Source organism: Ochotona princeps, chromosome 29, assembly GCF_030435755.1.
Source record: "Ochotona princeps isolate mOchPri1 chromosome 29, mOchPri1.hap1, whole genome shotgun sequence".
NCBI lineage: Eukaryota > Metazoa > Chordata > Mammalia > Lagomorpha > Ochotonidae > Ochotona > Ochotona princeps.
In genome coordinates, this window is record NC_080860.1 from 2,078,978 (window position 1) to 2,099,245 (window position 20,268).

Below are 20,268 nucleotides of genomic sequence, written 5' to 3' on the forward strand. Positions count from 1 at the left end.
CCACCCAGAAAAGACAGAACTAAGTCAGCCATTTCATCACGGAGGCCCACAGCGCACAGCTTGAGTGCCCCGCAAGTGCAGGGACACTGGTACAAGGAAAAACCCTGCGTCTGGCCACGGAAAGCTGGGACATTGAGCAAGGCCACCGTGAGCGGCACCAAGTGGCAGAGCACCTGGAATGCCATCAGGATCCAACAATCAAATCACGCTAATGTTCAACAACTGGAGCTTTCCCAACACTCCTCATCCAGGCAGAAAGTCGACGGCAGGGATTTCCCGGCTGTAAGCCCTGAGTGTGCAGACATCTCTAAGTGAGGGCTCCCCTCCAGAGGAAATTAAATACTGTCTCCAGTTGAAGGAAAGCCAGTGCTTGGCTCACATCTCCCACTGAACTCACTGAGTTCATTACAAAAGACTCAAACTGTTTCTTAGAGGACAAGACATTTCAGTTGGACACTAATGACTTTTGAAACTAGATAATTATCTTGTAGGGATGGGGGCAGGGGTGGCAGGCTGCTCTGTGCATGCTGCTTGGCAGTCTTCACGGCCTCTGCACACCAGGTAGGAGGAGCCCGATGGGCCAGTGTTCAGTGACCCACTGCAGACAAAATGTCCCCAGTTGCAAGCCACTGGCCTAGAAGAATTATTCTAAACTAATCTCTCCAATCAGGCAGTTATTTATGTAGCTGCAATTTCTCCAACTTGTCTTGGCTGATTGCACCTATTCAAGCGCTTCTGGAATCTTGTGTGTGAACCGCATTCATACCCTCACCTACATTAATTAGATTGGAAAAGATCAGTATTCCTGAATAATTATGAGTGGGAGGCATGCATGAAGAGATGGGATGGAAAATCAAGCGCGATATTTGTGACTTGTCCCTTAAGCCTTGCTCATAGGTCCTGTTTCAGGACATTGGTAAAAACAGCTCAGACTGGAGCATTGCTCCATGCTCATCCAGTGAACACCTACTGCTCTGGGTTCTGGGGCAAGAGCAATGAGTTCACACTTGTTTGCAATTGGTTGCTTCCAGCGACTGCACCTATAGTATGTTTTACAAGCATTCCAGGTAATGACAAGGTCTGGGTAGGCATTGATTCCTGGGAAATGAAGATCACTTAATGCATCCCAGGATGGAAGGTGATGGCTGAGTCGGCATGTGTCCACCCACACCACTAATGCCGAGCTGAAGGCCATGGGGATGGAGCACCGCCCACCGTGAGTACACCCTGGCATCTCACACAGGAGAGGGTGGGGGTACACTGAGAACGAACCAAGTTCAGGTCCCCAGTCTCACTGTCTACTTCTGCTCTAAGCACTCAAGGTCAGAGCCCTTGAAGCACAAACCTACCCCTCTCTCTAATCTAGGCTGACCAGCCTACCCTCATGAGGGGGGCTAGGACGAGAAATGACCACCTTCTCTGAATACAGAATCAGAACTTGGGATCTTCTGGGTGTTGCCTTACTAAAGGACACAGTATTTGAAGCTGGGACAATCCCAGAAGTTCAGGCCAGCAAGGCACTGGAGACACAGTCAGCATTGCCAGCCCTCCGCATGTGCACTCTGCACAGACATACAGCACAGGTGTGATATGCAGCAGCCACCATGGGCCAGTCAGGGGGTCCTGCACTTCAGGACCTTACATGCCAGCGGTGGGACTTGTCACGAGCAGAAACAAGAGAAAGTCGGCGGGGAGTGACTGCCAGACTGTGACAGAACTCGAGTTTTCGAGGTGCAACGGGAGTGTACGTCCCAGGCCCTGTGCTCAGGCCTGATGCTGCACCCCATTTTCTGTGTTTTACAAACAGAAGTGACAGGTGCAGGGACACACACTCAATGATAGATGAAAGTTGTCGCATCCTTGTTCAAAGCTCACCTCCCTCCTGGACATTGTGGCACCTCAGCAATCCACAACTCCCACCCAAACACACTTCTGGTTTCCATAATCACATCGAGAAACCTAAACAAGTAAGCAAGTCTCCCCAGACCACGCTGCTCAGCTGACACTTGGACCCGAGTCACAGACCTGTTGCAGCAGGCGCTGCCCGACTTCAGAGCCAGGTGGCTTTGGACTCGCGGGCGTGGCAGCCTCTCGCTCCCACTCCAAGCTCTTTTCATCGCTGCTTCCCGTGTGGACGCGCGAATCGAAGAAGTCCAGGGGAGCAGGATGGCGCCATTGCAGCCGCCACAGAGCTGTTCACCTTTGTTCACACAAAGATGTAAGGACTCTCAAAGCCAGATTGTCAAGTGGAGGCAAGATCCAGGGCAAGGAAGGTGTCAGGATCCAGCACCACCTGCTGGGAGCCATGCCGAGCAGAGCGGTCAGCTTCCCAGGGTCTTCACCAGCAGCTCACGGAGCTCCAGAGTCATTTGACATGAATGGACTCCGAGCATCAGGGCTGTACCCCAGTCGAGTGTCCCCCTGTGGATCTTGGACCTGAACAGCAAGCATGACTAGTAAGGGTCCCTTCTGCCTTGTGGCAGTCCCATCGCAGTGATCAGAGACTAACTGGACGCCTGTGTACCCTGCCATGTCCCCCCTGAGCTCCTGCACCTTGGCTCAGCCAGACAGGCTTTGAAATCACAGGATAACAAGACAGCCCTTGCAAGTGCATTGTCTCGGTCATCCCTCCGCCAGAAAGTCCTGCCATCTTGGCTTAACACATGCTGGGGATAATATTAAAAATGCGGTTTAGTACCACTGGTCGCACAGGGCGATTACGCTTAACAGACTGATTAGCCAGGGAGGGAGTGCGCCCCCACCCCATGCCGGGAAAAGGCAATGTTTGGAATTACACAAGCTGGTCTGTCTGCATTCTGGCTTCCCTGCAATGGTTTGTTACACATAACTAATAGTGCTAAATAGTGAAATGTCAGGCTTCAACTCAGAATAGCCTCATTTAAATTAAATTTGTGTTTATTGTCCTTCTCATTATTGTCCCGGCCATCTGACCAGCACAGCTTCCCATTACATGGGACGCCGGCTGGCGTGCAGCTAATTACACCACACCAGCTCCCGAGCAGCCACGTGTCCGCGTCAGAGAACCAGGTAATTGACTTTCCGCTGAATCTCATGTTCTTCTCCCTCCAAGATCATAGTTCTAAACTATTACACATTTCCAAGTAACCACTGAAGATCATGCTTCACTTGTTTAAAAATGTATTTCAACATAACTATGTTTGCAGAAATACGCTTATTAGTTACTGCAACAAGGTTTAAATTTAACTTACCCTATAATTTTGACCAAAAACTTGGTACCTGGTTTAAGATTTTTGTTTCAAACGGGATTTCCAGCCTGGTTCCTGTTTTTCTGTCATAGATACATGGAAGACCTTTCCAACAAGTGCTGCACACGAAGGCACCAAAAGCCTTGAGAAAGTTACCTTGGGCTTGCATCAGAAACATAGCAAGCTTTACACTAAGAATGTTTGTGGGACAAGTCCAATCAAATTGTTGCAATGTTTCAGAGCCCTTTCCAAAGCTGCACAGCCCACGAGGCAGGGGACAGGCAGGAGCAGCGTCCACGCGTGGACCTAGAAGGGCCCCATGGCCCTGGTCACACTGCATGTAAATCATGAGTCTACACAAACCCAGACTCACATCACATCTTACATCTGAGTTAGAACTGTCAGCTCACTTCATCTGCTGAGCTTAACAAGGAAACCCAACAAACTAAGCTTTTCTGATTTGTGCAAAAAAAAATATTAAATTTCTTTCTGGGTTTTTGGTCCCGAAGGGACAGGATGCTGCCAACAAAGCACTGCCTCCATGGTCAGCACTCACGGGGTGGCGTGTAATGAGGCCCACTGGGGTTCCAATGTTTCAACACTCACAGAGCAGTCCCCAAGGTGCATGACCACAGCACTTCACCCACCCAGACAGCACAGGGTGCAATGCTGAGAGGGCCCAATGGAAGCGCCGGGAAGGAGCTCCACTTTCTCTCTGAGATTTAGAGCTGAGGACTCTGAGCAGCTGCGGATTGAGCTGGAGAGAGAACCCACCCAGGAATGCAGCCGGCCGAGGAAGCAGCAGAGTCAGAGATGGTGAAAAGGCTTTGGAGTGCCTTGACCTCCCACAGCTGGCTTTGGTTTTACTATAAGCTTTATCTCCAGGGAGTTCTTAGGTTCATGACAAAACGGAGTAAAGGCACAGAAGTTCCCTTATGCCTTCTCCCTTCCGGACCAGCCTCCTTCCCTGCGGCATCCCACATACAGTAGCACTTTGCTACGACCCAACAGCCTTCTCCAACTTCCCATGGTCACCCAAAGTCCTCAGCTGACAGTAGGATTCTCCCCTGGGGTTTTATGGCCCATTGGTTCTACTAAATATATAATTCCTCATAGTATCACATGGAATCATTTCATTCCCCTCCAAGTCTGACCTATCCAATCCTCCTTCCCAGCCACTAATCCCAGGCAACATTGATCACCACGTTGTGTCCCTCAGTTTGTGTGTCACAGGAAGTTGGAACCACTCAGGACCTCGCTGTTTCAAAGCAGCTGCCTGTGGACCGTGCAGTTGGATCTTTAACCAGTCTCTCTTTGGGATCAGCTTCACATCATCCAGCTTTTGTGCTGAGTGTTGGAAAGGAAGCTCTGAGGTTCACTGTCTCACGATTTGTTTTGTTTGTTCCCCTCTGGATTCGTTTGATAATTAAGACTAACTAGGAAAACCAATAGCAAAAGAAGCCGCACCCCGTGGTGCACATGGCTAGATGTGCAGCAGTTAACCAACTCCATGGTGGGAAACGGCACTCCTTGTGTCTTCCCCTCCTCCAGGGATCCCAGGCCAGTTGTTTCTTGGTCTTTTTACAGAGTAGGTGGGAGCAGTGTAAAGGGCCTGGCACGGTAGCCTAGCAGCTAAATTACCGGGATCCCATATGTGTGCTGGTTCTAATCCCTATGGCCCCATTTCTCTTCCAGCTCCCTGCCTGTGGCCTGAAAAAGCAGCAGAGGATGGCCCAAAGCCTTGGGACCCTGCATCTGCCTGGGAGACCCAGAAGAAGCTCCAGGATCCTGACTTCAGATCCGCTCAGCAACAACCATTGCAGCCACTTGGAGAGTGAATCAGCAGACAGAAGATCCTTCTCTCTGTCTCACCTCCTCTCCATATATCTAACTTTGTAATAAATAAATAGATCTTAAGAAAAAGCAATGGAAATAGGCAAGGCTTCTAAAGTTTTGTCTCTGATGGAAGAAGCAACAGCTTTACCTCATTTTCTTGGTCAAAGCAAGAAGTGAACCAGAACTCAAGGTCAAGAGGTCAGGATACATACGTCTTCTTTAGTGGGGAAAAAAGACCAATAAATAAACCTACTGCAGTTCTATAGTCAGACAAGTAGCCATTCGCAAACTAGACACTGAGCTAAGACCAGCTTCAAAAACACCCACACAAGGAAGGGTTGTTTGCACAGGGAGGTTAGTGGGTGCTCAGCTCTAAGTCGGGGGCACAGTAATCATGTGCTTGTTGTTATAACACTGAGCAAGCTCCTCTTGTCCCTACATCATGTGTTCTCATTTAACAGCTGCCATCTGGGAAAGACGAGAGGTGGGCTACCCATGCCCTTCTTGGTGATGGTACCAAATATATGTTTCTGCCAGGCAGGTGACCAGAGGGACCTGGCTTTCACCCTGTGCTGCCCAGTGCAGCGACTGTGACCTATAACCCTTCACACTTACATTAATTAAAGCAAAGCAAAAGTTCAGTTAATTGATGGCACAGCCACATTTCAGCTGCTCAGCAGTCACCTGTGAAACACCATACACTGCTGACAGTTAGCTCACCACAGGAAGTTCTGTGGCCATGATGACATCACATGGAGCACCACAGGCCATCACAGGAAGTTCTGTGGCCATGATGACATCACACGGAGCACCACAGGTCATCACAGGAAGTTCTGTGGCCATGATGACATCACACAGAGCACCATACAGAGCATCATGACATCACATACAACAGCTATGTCATCACAGAAAGTGTCACATGTGGCTGTTATATCATCAGAACACGTCAATGTTGCTCAGGAACATACAAGTTGTAAAATTTGGCACTGGCTTTTAACTTGGCAAGCTGGTGTCGGTTGATAACACAAATGTCACCAATGTTACATCCCATAATGACATCATTATGTGTTTTAGCTAATAATTAGGGAGAGATCATGATAACATAGTGTACAAATTAAAGGAGCAAAGTCTAGCTTAACACAGAAAGCTGAATATAAGTTGGGAAACCCATCACCTAAGAGCCACTGTTTCACAGAACTTGACATTCTCTGATCTAAACTGTGGATAGAAATCCAGACATTGACTGCAAAGCTGTCTGTCACATTTAGACTTGCCCCAGCAGCAGCTGCTCGTCTGTGTGGACTGTCCATCTTCAGCCCTGCATGTCTCCATAGGAGCAAATGGACAGTTACCAGGCACAGGATGCCACAGGCCTTTGGGGAGAGGGTACTTTCAGACTAGGAAACATCACTCTAATTCTGTTTTAATATCATCTCTGCCAGAAGCAAGCTTTCGCTCCGCGCTAATGGCAATCTGTCTTAATGGCCTCAACACTTTACCCCCCACTGTTTGTTAAATCAAATTCAACTTCCTCCTTTTAGGATACTATACATTTTGCTTTCTTTCTGGCTAGATGAATTAGAAAAAGTTCCAGACTCAAAAGGAGTTATACCCAAGGTTTTAATTTTTATCAGGAAACAGTTGGGCTGAGCAGAGAGCAGAGGGATACAATTATTCCAGTTTAAAGTGCGCATTCTCTCTGTCCTGCTGAACGCACCCTCGCGCCTGGGGAGAGTCAACTCAGCTGAATCACTTAGAGAAGGGTGTTAATTTTGTACTCACCTTTTCCTTGTGTGATAAAACACATAATTTGGCATGCTTTAATTATACTTCCTGCCGACAGTATTTTTTAATGATTAATTTAGTTTCATTTTGTCTGAGGCAGAAAGAGAGTGAGCCAGAGCTTCAGCAGACTAAATCCAGGAGCCAGGAACTCAAGCCAGGTTTCCCACATGGCTGGCGGGACCTAGTTTAACCACCTCGGCTCTCCAGGAGGCAGCATTGGAAGTGAAGCAGCCGGGAACTCCAAGCCGGTGCCTTGTTAGGGCACTTGGACTTCCAAAGTGATGTCTTTTTTTTTTTTTAAGATTTATTTATTATCATACAAAAGCCAGATATACAGAGATTCTGATCTAGGACAGATGGCCCCTGATGGTCACCATTAAATCGCAGTGAGAGCGCACAGTGACTTCCAGAGTAGCTGTCTAAAGGAACGGATGCCTGCGAGATCCCAAGATTTGAACCCACATCCTCCGATTCATCTCCTACCTGTGGGTGAAAGTCTGGGCTGGAGGCGCAGCTCCGTTACTCTTGGCTCTGGTGTGGCACGTGCCAGAGCACGGGATATCACACACACCCGGTGTCTGACAGGCTCTGCCAGTTAGGGGCTTGCCTGCCTCTCTGACTCAGAGGGGTGGCCAGCAACTGGCCCTAGCTGCAGGTTGGTCTGCAGAGGCGTGGCTTGAGCTGCAGTCACATCCCCTTGACCCATTGGCAGTCTTTTCCAGGCCGCACCCTCCACCGACTTCAGACACACTGAGCTTAGCTGTCTTCGCTTGGTCTCCTACTGCAGAACAGAGTGAGATAGTTACCTCATTTTTACTCTTTTTCTAGTAGTTCTTTGAACTGCAAATAATGTTCTTGACATGATGGGGTTGCATTGAGTCTGGTATTTTGAGAAAATGTGGCACTCCCACCAGCAGTGGACAGGAGTTCCAGCCTCCATGCCCTGTCAATGCCTGGTGGCCCATCCTGTGACATCAGACACTGTCGTGGGTGTGGTGGAATCCCACTGTGGTTTTAATTCGTGCTTTCCTACAAACTCCTGCTGCTCAGCAGCTTTGGGGTTTGCCATCTGCAAGTAGTATGCAGTCACACAGCTTCCCCATGTTCTGTTGGCTTGTTTACTTCCGGTCAGTTTTTGATGGTTATTTACATATTGCTACACGAGCTATTCATTAGAGATGTGATTTTCAGCTGTTTTTCACAGTTCAAGATATGGCTTTTTTCTTCTTAGTTTTAGCGACTGTTGCTACTACAAAAACTTCTAGCAGATGAAAAATGGGGAAAGGTGAATTTCTAAAACTTTATTGAGGGTCTTTTGTCAGTAGCAGGTCTCAGAATAAAATTAAAATGAATAATAGCTTTTCGTCTTTATTAAATTCATTCCTATTTCTCTAAAACACTTGACACCAGCTATAATTTAAAATGAGCAGGCATTTACAATGAGTATTTCACAAAGCAGCAATGCCAGTTCAGTACAGAAATAATATTCCTTTCAGAAAACAGTGCTGGGACAGTTTAATATATCCATATGCAAAAAATGAACTTTGGTCCCACTTTGAACTAAATCAAAGATTAACTCAAAATTAATCATAAGCATAAATGTGAAACTTAAAACTTCTTGAATAAAACATGTGCGAGAAATCTTTCAGCCTAACCTTGAGCTAGGCTAAGTTATCTTAGGTACAGTATCAAGAGTGTGATCTGTTTTCAGAAACTTGGTAGATACGATTTTATTGAAATTAAAAGATGCCACCCTTGACAATACAGTGTCCGGAACGAAGTGGCGAGCCTCCGGCCGGCTGAGAACAGCCTCTACTTTGTGAGTTATGCACGGGGCACGTGGGTATTCTCTCCAGTGACAGCAGGCAGGTCTGCGTGGTGTAGGGCTGCGGTGGGCGGCAGAATGGTCGTGAGGGAGGAAGGTGAGAGAAGGTGGGTGAAAGGTGTGCTTGCTGGCTTCCCAGGTGTGAGAAGCACAGAATGTCCTTTGTGCCGGTCACACCTCAGCACTGTCCGGACCCCCGCTGGAGGGGCAGTGCGCTAAGGGGCAGCATCGGACCCAAAGCAGCCCATCCCATCAAGCCATTTGCTCAATGACGCCAGCGTCTTCAGAGTCCAGGGTGGTGCGCAGTGGCTGCAAAGGGACAGGAGGGAGAATTTTGAGATGGGCCAAATGCGTTCCATCCTGCTTCATCTGGTTATCTACATGACCGCTCCACTTGTCAAAACTTATTGAATACCAAATAGGGATGAATTATTCTGTACATAATTTGTAGCTCATAAATTGTAGCTTAATAAGCAAACCCTATTAAACGCAAAGTGAGAAAATATGCAGTCACTCTGATGCCTGGGAGTTGCATAATGAACATCTGAGTGTCCCAAGGCCATGGCTGGCTGTCGGGGAGAGAGGACCTTCGCAGAAGCTGGGCGGGGACTAACACCAGCCCAACGGTAACAGCTTCTCTAAAGAGATGAGCAAATCCAGTCCTCCACCACAGCCATACTAGAAACCCAAACACACACCTGTGCCTAAGCTCCCACCCTGTGCCTGGTGCCTTGCTAGGAGCTGAGACCACAGGGGTAGCAGCCCCTGCCTTGGAGCGGCGCCTTGCAGGAAGGGGCACACCGCTGTGTTGAGGCATGAGTCCAGGGGTCAGATCCAGGTTCAGATCCTGCCTCCAGAACACAGTCTTTGTGGAACCAGAGGCATTTCAGAACTTTCTACATTTTTGGTTCCCACATCTATAGGTGGGAATGAGAGGAGGACTAAATGAAATTCTACACCCAACATCCTTCACCAGGTACAAATTAAACACCATGTGCTCGCTCTCTGCCTCTCTCTCTCTCCCTCGCACTCTCTCTGATTCAATTATTTTTATTGGAAAAGCCAATCTTCAGAAAGGAGAGAGAGACAGATCTTCCATCTGCTGGTTCTCTCTCCAAATGGGCACAATGGCCAGAGCTGAGCTGATTCAAAGAGGGAAACAAGGAGCTTCCTCTGGGTCTCCCGCGTTGGGCCCCCCATGCAGATGCAGGATCCCAAGGCTTTGGGCCGTCCTCCACTGCCTTCCCAGGCCACAGCAGGGAGCTGGATGGAAAGTGGAGCAGCAGGGACAGGAACCAGCGCCTATATGGGATCCCAGTGCTTGAAGGGGTAGAATTAGCCGATCGAGCCACTGAGTGAGCCGACACCGTGTGCTCTTAAGCATCCCACCTGAGAATAGCTCCTTCCGAGCAAGCGAATATCCTTTGCCTCATTATGAGGTTCGCCGTGGACTCTGAGCCGTGCCACGTAATGTCTAACGGGTTACCAGCCTGGTCTGTTCCGGGTAGCAAGCATTCAGTTGGCTTCCACTTAGAGTCAGGCATACAGACTCCTACGCGAACACTCTGGTTTGCGGAAGGAGCCAGGCAGAATGGACTCAGTATAGCAGGCCCTCCCCTCAAGGCCGGAGGCTTGTCACAGGGAGGGTGACAGCACTCTGCAAAGACCACACTCTGAGTGCCCGGGAATGGGAGCAGCAAGCATGGGCAACTATCTGTGTGACGTCATCTGAGCAGTGGCCATGGAATGTCCCCCATGAGACAGCACTTGGCTCAGGCAAGGGTTTAAAGATCATTACATTTGGGAAAGCCCGGACTCTGGCCCCAGATGCTCTATAGTGCAGACTTTGCTCTGAATTCAGACTCCAGGGGTTTGGCCTTCACCGTGCACACCCTCAGTGTGCACACTGAGGTGATACCTGTCTCAAACGGAGATGCTTCGTTTGCCAGAGCTTATTCATTCCAAAGTTCCTGAGACGGGAATAAGAGAGGCAGGAACTGTCACCGGCGACATGGTCCAGCATCAGCCTCTGTGTGCCCGTCGCACGGAGCCCCTCCCCCCTCCTCAAACAGCTTGTGTGCTTTCCTGGAAGGATGTGCTCTCTGCCTCCCCCATGGGCATCGCTGGAGCAGACACCAGCTCCTTGCTCCACAGAATGGGAATTGAGAGTCCTGGGGCTGGTCAGTGATGCCCTGAGGCTCCATGTCCACACTTAGGCCATCGACTATGCAGCAACAGCCACTGGCTCTTCCCTGGCGCATTCTACACACACTCTGTCCCAGACTGCTCGGTGGACGGTAGACCGTGGGTGCTGGTGGCCATAAGCTCAACATAAGAGGAAATTATCTTAAAAAGAAACCAGCCCAGCAGAGCACAGAGGTTAGAGATGTGAAGAGAACAAAGCAGAGTCCTGAAAATATTTCCTAGACACCTGGATCCACCTGCTCCTGAACCCAGTGCAACCCCTAGACTTTTCCTTCCCTCCTCTCCCATCCCTTCCTCTCACCTCTCCTCTTTGAGTTACAGCCCAAGGCTGCCAGTAACTTGGACTTCGAGGGCCTCAGTGTCCCCACCTGTGAAGTAGGAATGCCCCTCATCAAAGCACTACCGTGGTCTCTGCACTCGACATGGCAGTGAGCTCCACGGTTCACATGAGGGGAACCCTGGAACGTGTGTTCGGAGCTCCCCTAACCGAGCAGAAACAGCCACCGTTACGGACTTCAGCCTCACAACATTGCCTCCAAGAGTTCTCCAACCTAAATCTTATTTAGAAATCTAATTACTTTGAAGGATAGGTCTCCTGTGGCTTCTTAATCCTGTGATGTGGGAATGGGAGAGAAAGTTAATAGCTTTCTAATTAAATCAATTTCCCCACTGTACAAACCTGGTGCTCAAGTATTGGCCTTTCACGGGCTTGTCCAGTGGTGGCTTCTTGCTCTGAAGTCCAGAGCAGAGATGAACAAGGGCTTCCTCACCGGGCTCCTCTGGCGTTACCACTGATCGTATCGAAGCAGTCAAATGCATCCGTTTTCATGGAAGCTTGGAAAGCCCACTAATGAGAAAAGTAACGTTATCAGCGAAACTAGCAGCTCCCCAGCAGTCACAGCTCCTCGCTCGCATCTGTACAGAGGACTCCATTTCAGCAGAACACACAACAGAAGATGCCAACAGTCATGGGTTCCAGGCTGGCACTCACGGCCCAGACTGCCCTTCAGCCCAGATGATTAACACTTAATACTGAACAATTATGCCCGGCACAGTAGCCTAGTGGCTAAAGTCCTCGCCTTGCATGTGCCAGGATCCCATATGGGCACCAGTTCTAATTCTGGCAGCCCCGCTTCCCATCCAGCTCCCTGCTTGGCCTGGGAAAGCAGTCGAGGACGGCCCAAAGCCTTGGGACCCTGTACCTGCATAAGAGACCCGGAAGAGACTCCTGGCTCCTGGCTCCTGGCTCCTGACTCCTGGCTTTGGATCAGCACAGCTCCAGCCATTGCGGTTGCTTGTGGAGTGAATCAAGGGACAGAAGATCTTCTCTGTCTCACCTCCTCTCTGTTTATCTGCCTTTCCAACAAAAATAAAATAAATCTTTTAAAAAAACCCTGAAGCATGTGGACACGCTTCCCTCAGGCCCAGTCTGTGCCTGCCTCGGGGCATCTGCTCTTGTCCTGTGGGGAGTGGGAAGCAGCATGCTGGAGGAGGGTGACCCATGAGGGGCTGAGTCCTGGGGCCACCCTGCCTAGATGCCCACTCATGTAACTACTGGTTTTCATATTCAGTCTCCTGCCCAGGAACAGGCAGAGGGATGTATGTGTTCACTGCCTTGTGTACATCTGCACGTGGGAGTCCTTTACAAATGCTCGTGGGAAAACGAAATTAAAAGATACTTTCCTTCTGGCACACACTGTTCAAAAGGCAAGCGTGGGGTTATTTCACGATATACATTTTCCATGAGCTCTGGAAGCCCTCTCGTGTTTGCACCTATGTGTGTACATGGACACTCATGTACACAATTTTGTTAGCGTGTGTAGTGTGCACATGCGAGTGAGCACAAGCAGACACATGGTGTCTCCTTGTCCATGTATGTAGGAGTGCATAGGCAAATAGAATAGAGGAAGGTGACAGGCATTGATCAACATTGGACGATAGAGACAACACGGGACTATATACCAGAGGACGCTGCTTTGTTAGCCTGAACGCAGTCACTCCGTGTAAGATCCCTCTCTAGCCTTTGCCACAGCTCACAGCCTCTTACAGAGCCCACCCGAGCACAGCGGTGGAGCCTGGACACGGGGAGGGACTCACATGTGTGGGACCGGGATGGGGGAGGGACTCACATGTGTGGGACCAGGATGGAGGAGGGACTCACATGTGTGGGACTGGGATGGAGGAGGGACTCACATATGTGGAGCCAAGACCAGGGAAGAATTCACATGTGTTCAACAAACACATGTTGAATACTGACTGTCCCCAATCCAGTCTGGATTTCGGGGAGGGAGCCATGAAGACAGCCCATTTTGCCACAAGTGTCGCTGTCTTGTGGGCTGTGACGGAACCTGAACACAGGGACAGGCAAGTGTTTGTGATGTCTGGGGGAGAAAAGCGCCATGAGGACAGACAGTGGTACCAGCGCTACAGAGCTGAGGGGCTGTTCTGACACAGGCCCCCAGCCCCCACATGATCGTTGGGCAGGGAAACCTGGGTTTTACTAGGCCAGAAAGTCACCCAGTTTTTTTAAGAGCATAGGAAATTGTATAAGAAAAATAATATGAAGCTAGAAATGCAAGATTAAACATGGAAAAATCTATTCAGACCTACAAAATACATCACAGCATTTAAAATGCTGAATGGCTGTTATTTGTATTCCCTGTCTTGGTTGGCTACATACTCTGAAGGTCTCTCCACACAGCAATAGATCTGTGAGGTCGTTTTGTACGTAGAGAAAAGGAAACCAATCAGGGTTATTAGCAGTGTGGTTTCTGGAGATCGCTGAGCTTTCTACGTTTGTAGGCAGTGCGGTGAATTGTCACTAATCCTAGGATTATTGCCAAATTGAAGGAGAGCCCTCTCAGGTTTATCTGAGGTTTGTAAGACTCATCCTTGCATTTGGAAGAGTTTTCTATAGACTGGTTTCTGGGTCTACTCCTTCCCCAGGTGTGCACTTACCCTTGCCCTCCAGAACCAGGCGGGCGACAGGGCCGCAGGGCCAACTCCAGGGCACCCTGAAGGTCATTCTTGTCCTGGCTCATCAGCGACTTCAGTGTATGCAGCATGGTACGAGAGCAGTATAATTACAACCCACTAAATCTAAATCAAGTGCAAAGCTCATGTAACTTCCCCTTGGTCACTGCCCCCAAATGATCATAACTGCTTTAATGCTGCCCAACGCAAGCATAATTGGACAAAGGGGAAGTTGAAGTGAAGAGAGAGCAGGATCTCCTGTGCCTGCATTAACAAGCCGTGCTGCTAATAATTGTGCAGAAACATCAGGGCTGCTTCCTGTGTGTTTCTCTGTAAGAGACATGTGAGAGGCGGCAGAAGTGACAGAACTCTAGCAGCCGCACAGAGTTCTGAATAGAGTGTGGATATCAATGCCAGTACACAATCAAGTGCCACTGTAATGATGGAGCGGTAGCAATTTTCCCTTCTTTTCTCATTTCCATGAGACACACTTGTAGGTTCTTAGCGAACAGGCACTAAGAAGGAAGAAACGTACATGCCCCTGTATAAATGAATGAAGCCACAGGCAATCAATGGGCCAACTAATAACCGCCCAGGAAGAGAAGGTTGACACTTGCAGGGCCGAGATGGAAGGATGCCATTCTCTGTGACTCTAATGGAGAGTGTTCCATGCTGCTGCAAGGTCTTCCCTCGTGGGAAGTGTCTCCATGTGGATGAGCCACTGCAGTCCCGAGGCAGTGCCAGGACGCTTCCATGAGACATGGACAAGCAAGCAGAAGGAGCTCCTCAGCAGGCAGCAGGACCTGAGCTCCTCAGCGGGCAGCAGGACCTGAGCTCCTCAGCGGGCAGCAGGACCAAGCTCCTCAGCGGGCAGCAGGACCTGAGCTCCTCAGCGGCAGCAGGACCTGAGCTCCTCAGCGGGCAGCAGGACCGGAGCTCCTCAGCGGGCAGCAGGACCTGAGCTCCTCAGCGGGCAGCAGGACCGGAGCTCCTCAGCGGGCAGCAGGACCTGAGCTCCTCAGCGGGCAGCAGGACCGGAGCTCCTCAGCGGGCAGCAGGACCTGAGCTCCTCAGCGGGCAGCAGGACCGGAGCTCCTCAGCGGGCAGCAGGACCTGAGCTGATAGAAGCCAGATCTCGGATCTGCCATTCCTCACACCACTCATCTTCCTGGCAATCTCTCAGTTGCCAGGAGGGAAACATAAATCAGGGATCTACAAGGTTTCATTGAAGAACTATCTTGACTTTTTATTTGTAAGATGTATTTATTGTTATTAGAAAGGTAGATTTGCAGAGAAAAGGAGAGACAGAGAGAAAGATCTTCCACATGAGTACTGATTCACTCCCCAAATGGCCACAACAGCCAGAGCTGAGCCAATCTGAATCCAGGAGGTGGGAGCTTTCTCCAGCTCTCCCATGTGGGCAAGGTTCCAAGGCTCTAGCCCATCCTCCACTGTTTCATCAGCCCATAAGTAGGGAGCTGGGTCAGCAGTGGAGCATCCAGGATGTAAACCAGCATCCATATGGGATACTGGCACTTGCAGGCAGAAGGTTGGCCAACTGAGCCATTGCACTGGCCCCTCCTTGATGTGCTAGTACCCACTAGCAGAGTGCACTAAGGACTTATGAGGGTAGGATGTTGCCAGCTTGGGAATGGAGCCCAGGAAACTGGGGTTCAAATCAACTAGGTAAGCAGGCATTTGGTTCAGCAGCTGGTGAAGCTGCCACCAGCTCGGAGTGCCAGGCTTGGCTCCCTGGTGCTGGCACCTCTCCTGCAACTCAGTGCAGAGCCTGGAAGGCAACGCCCACAGCATCACCAGCTGGATCCCCACTCCTGCACAAGAGACTTGAAATGAGTTCCTGGCTCTCCATTCTTGCCTGAACCAGTCCTAGCCATGGTGGGCATTCGGGGGAGTGAACTAGAACATGGGGATTTTCTCACTGTATCTTGTCTTTCTCTGCATGTCTCTTTACCTCTCAAAAGAACACAAGTTTGTGTGTGCATGTAAACACAGGCATACCCACAATTGGGAGTGGGGTATATGAGAGGATAGCTCATTTGCTAAGGAGAGGAAAACATGTGGGAATGCACAACCTGGGTGCATCCAACCTGGGGCATGCCCAACCCCAAGGACTCTGAGCCTCTGTTTAAATGTCTGGACTAAGAGCTTTGAATTTAGTCACCAGCTTGCACTTTAAAAGCTCAGCAACCCCCTACTTTGGGATTGCCTGTGAGCTATTTCCCCATCCCCAGATCTTTCTTCTTTCTGCTAAAAGAAGAGTCTTCCTTGGTAGTCACCTTTTGGTAGCCAAGTGTTTCTCAATTAAATGACCTAATGTATTGCATAATAAAATCATGTCCGGCTTGGCTATCTCAAGCAGCATGTTCACTAACAAGCATCTTGTCTGGGTCTTTCTTTCTCAAAATCTGGAGCTCTAGCTAGTTTTTGCAACCACTGTCGCAGTTGCTACCTAAAAAACAGTCTGGAACACGTAAGATGTATGCCGAGTCCCCGAGCAGGAACAGCAACATTGTGGTTGAGTGGGTGTGCCCTGGAATGCCCAGGGTTAGGGTTAGGGTCAGGGCCGAGCTGGGATGCTAAGGGATGGGACATAGCCATTGGATTACCTGCATTGGAGGACCGGTGGGAAATGTTGGTTCAGGGAGCCTGATGCTTGACAATCAGTGGGATGTCCATGGGGTGGAGACAGAGAGAAAACAGAAACACGTTTTCTTCCCTACCCTAAGTCTTGCCACCCAGGAAGACAACAGTGAGATTCTGGAGGCACAAACATGTCACCTCCACAGAGACCAGGCATGATCTCTCTCCCACCAACAGCACTAGCAGTGCACGAAATGATTTAAAACAAAGGGGCATCTCACAATATTGCCAATAATGGCAGACCTCATTAATGCGACACTCTGATGAGGCAATCACTACAATTTTATCTCACAGTAAAATACTGTAATTAAGCCATTGTGTGTCCATGTTATTTAGCAAATGAATACTTGCTCTTTGCCCTTGAGACTTCCCGCTGCTTAGGAGTCCTGGGCCCACGCACTTGCAGCCTCCTTTGGGACTCACTTTAATAGCTATGTTCAGAACCGGCAACCACTTTATAGCAGGAGATGCTGAGGCCACAACCGAATCAGCCTGTGTGCTGCAAGCCCTGGAACCCTGGATCACTCGCAGGCTGCTTTCAGCTGGGAAATGCACAGCTGGCTGGCCAGGAGAGAGTGGGTCTACAGGGTCTGCTCTTCAGAAGATCTCCGCCAGCCCAAGGGGCAGGAGAGACCACAGGGCTGTGGCTCCCCAAGGAGGTGGCCGCACTGGCCACACTATAGGAAGGGAAGCATGAGTGAGATCAGTCCTGGGGTGAATGAATGGAATATCTCCTCCTACAGGACAACATGGCCAGGTACTGCCCCATGCACAGCACTCGGCTCCCTCAGGCGGCTTCCCTTGGAGGACAGTGAGCTGACTGAGGCTGGACCGTCTGCTTTCCATCCCTGCACGAGAGGATCCTCACGCCGACTCTGCCCAGGACCTGTCTCCTGTGTAACTGCAGGGTCCCCAGGTAGCATTCTCATTCCCCCAGAGCAGGAACGTGAACTCAGAGGTCAGTAGGGCTCGTCGGTGAAGGTGCCTGTGTCCCCTCTGCCACTCAGAGGCCTGCAGATGTACAGGGAATGCTGAGCAAGCCCATGGGACACATTTTCCACAAGACATGTGAAAATTAAGTGTTTTGATGCGAAAAAAATGCTATGTGGAAGAATGAGAGAGCCCCCATCAAGAACCCAAACCGAGTCCCAAGCGCCCACCCTGCACACAGTAACTTAGAAACAAAACCTAGGTCTGGGAGCCAACAGGTCCACACCCCAAGGCTGGAGCCCAAGGTTCCTGTTACAAACAGGCAGCAACGCCACCAGAAAACTCGATTTTCTCTTTGGGAATTTAAGGAAAGATTTCTGAAGGTCACAACTCCGCCAGGACTCCAATAAATAAACCTCTAATGGGGAAGTCTGGAGTGCTCTGAGCAGCAGAGGGAGAGATATTTCTGGACCAGAGCGCTTTCCTGACAACACTAAGATGTAAATCAATGCCCTCCAATGCAGACAGGAAGGACACTCACCAGCCCTTGGGTCACAGTGTTTGCAGCAACGTGTGCCTTCTTAAGATGCTTCTCAAATTTTACCAGAACTTTCTGCCGCAGTCTCTGTGCTGACTCTAGCTTATCACCACCACCACCCCACCCCCCAGTTCTGACCTGTGTGTGCCTGGGAAAATCCTGACAATGTGTCCATGTGGCTTCATCACCCACAAATCAACAGCACAAAACCCATCAAGTGTCAATGTTGGCATGCAAGGCAGAGCCAGAGGGTCCTGGGGGTCCACATGTGAAAAGGGGTCTTGAGTTGGGCAGGCCGGGGTTCCTTGGCAATGTGGAACAGTCTTTTCTGCACATCTCCACCTTGGGCTGCTGAGGGCTGTCACCTGCGGAGGGTCTGACTGATGTCCTGGAGACCATGACCTTGCACATGACGGCAGGGCAGACACTGAGCCGTGACTTGGAGACCTCTAATCTGATCACAGGCAAGTCCGATCTGACTGCTTCAGACGAGGGCATTCATAGCAGGGGACGGGCACTGGGGCACCAATCCACTTTCCACCCAGCTATGTGATGATGCCAAACCTGAGCCTAATCTGATCACAGGCAAGTCCGATCTGACTGCTTCAGACGAGGGCATTCATAGCAGGGGACGGGCACTGGGGCACCAATCCACTTTCCACCCAGCTATGTGATGATGCCAAACCTGAGCCTAATCTGATCACAGGCAAGTCCGATCTGACTGCTTCAGACGAGGGCATTCATAGCAGGGGACAGGCACTGGGGCACCAGTCCACTTTCCACCCAGCTATGTGATGATGCCAAACCTGAGCCTAATCTCACACCACCTCTGTTAATACCCCTGTCATATTTGATCCAAAACAGACTCCCTTCGTGAGCTCATCTGAACCTTTGTCCCGAACACGGAGCAGCCGGACCCTCCTGCTGGAGGGAAGAAGCATGACCAGAAGGAATCTGAAACAGCCAATCTCTGAAGAGAGTGTTCACCAGTGCATCACTGATCCAGTCTCCCCAGTCTCAGTCCGGGCTCATTCTCTGTCTTTGTCGTGTGTAAGTTACATGCAATGTCAAGAAGCACTTAGACCAGAGAGCTCTCCAGGAGCAGGTGTCTCTTCTGACTACTGTTCCTGGTCTACACTCACTTTCCTGTGAATACAGTTGGCAAACACTGAACAACAAGGGTGGGCACTGTGACCCAGCAGACGTAAGCTACCACTTGTGATGCCAACGTTCCATGCCAGACTGCCACCTAAAGCCCCAACTCCTTCGCTTCCAATCCAGGTTCCTACTAACGCGCATTTGAAGGTGGTTCATGATGGCCCAAGTGCTTGGGCTCCCACCACCCATGGAGGAGACCGGGACGCGGCCCAGCTCTATCTACTGTGGGCATTTAGGTAGTTCACCAGCAGATGAAGATCTCTCTCTCTCTCCCTCTTTCTGCCTTTCAAATGAGAACTTGAAACTCTTGTTAAAGTTAGGCAATGATTTGTTGTTAAAGAGCACTTGTTACATGCTAAGCACATAGATGCATCACATTTGATTTTTTCACTTAATCTCCTTATTTCTCCTCGAGGCAGGCATAATTATTCTTCCTGTTTTCCAGATAAAGGGATGTGGCTGAAATATCAGCATGTAAGTCAATCAGATGGCAGTGGTGGCCCAGGCAGCAAAACACCTCACGCTCTTCAGCTTTCTTTAGATTCCTCTTTTAAGAACAACAATAGAGATCGCTGGAAATCTGATTTTAAAAAATACATTGGGTGAATTTGTTATCACTCAAAATATAACATTTAATCCCAAACATTCTCTGTCTTGAAAATCACATTTCTTCATCCTTATGAATTATTTGCGGGACGTAAGCAGTGGGTTATAGAAAGGTGATCTTGTTCAATATCTTCAAATGATCGGGTTGCAGAAAGATGGGGAAGTTGTCGGTACAAGAATTCTGCACAGCTGAACTGGTCTCTAATGGATTAGTGCGATCTGTCCTCATCAATCACTTTGTTGTCTTCCCCATCAGTCAGGGGCTTGCCATTGTCAGATGTAAGCAGGGTGCATGGATGGTGATGGACGGTGATGTGATGTGTGCCTTTCCATATGGTCAAACCAGGAGATGTCAGAGAGGCCCTGACATCCTAGCAAAGCTAAGCATGGCCACCCAGCAGGACTCAAGCTGCACACACACACACACACACACACACACATTGATAGTTATCAGCTGAATGGGGAAGCAAGTGCACTAAGTATTAAACGCAAGGACCTTCTCTGCATCCCCTCAGCTCTTAGTA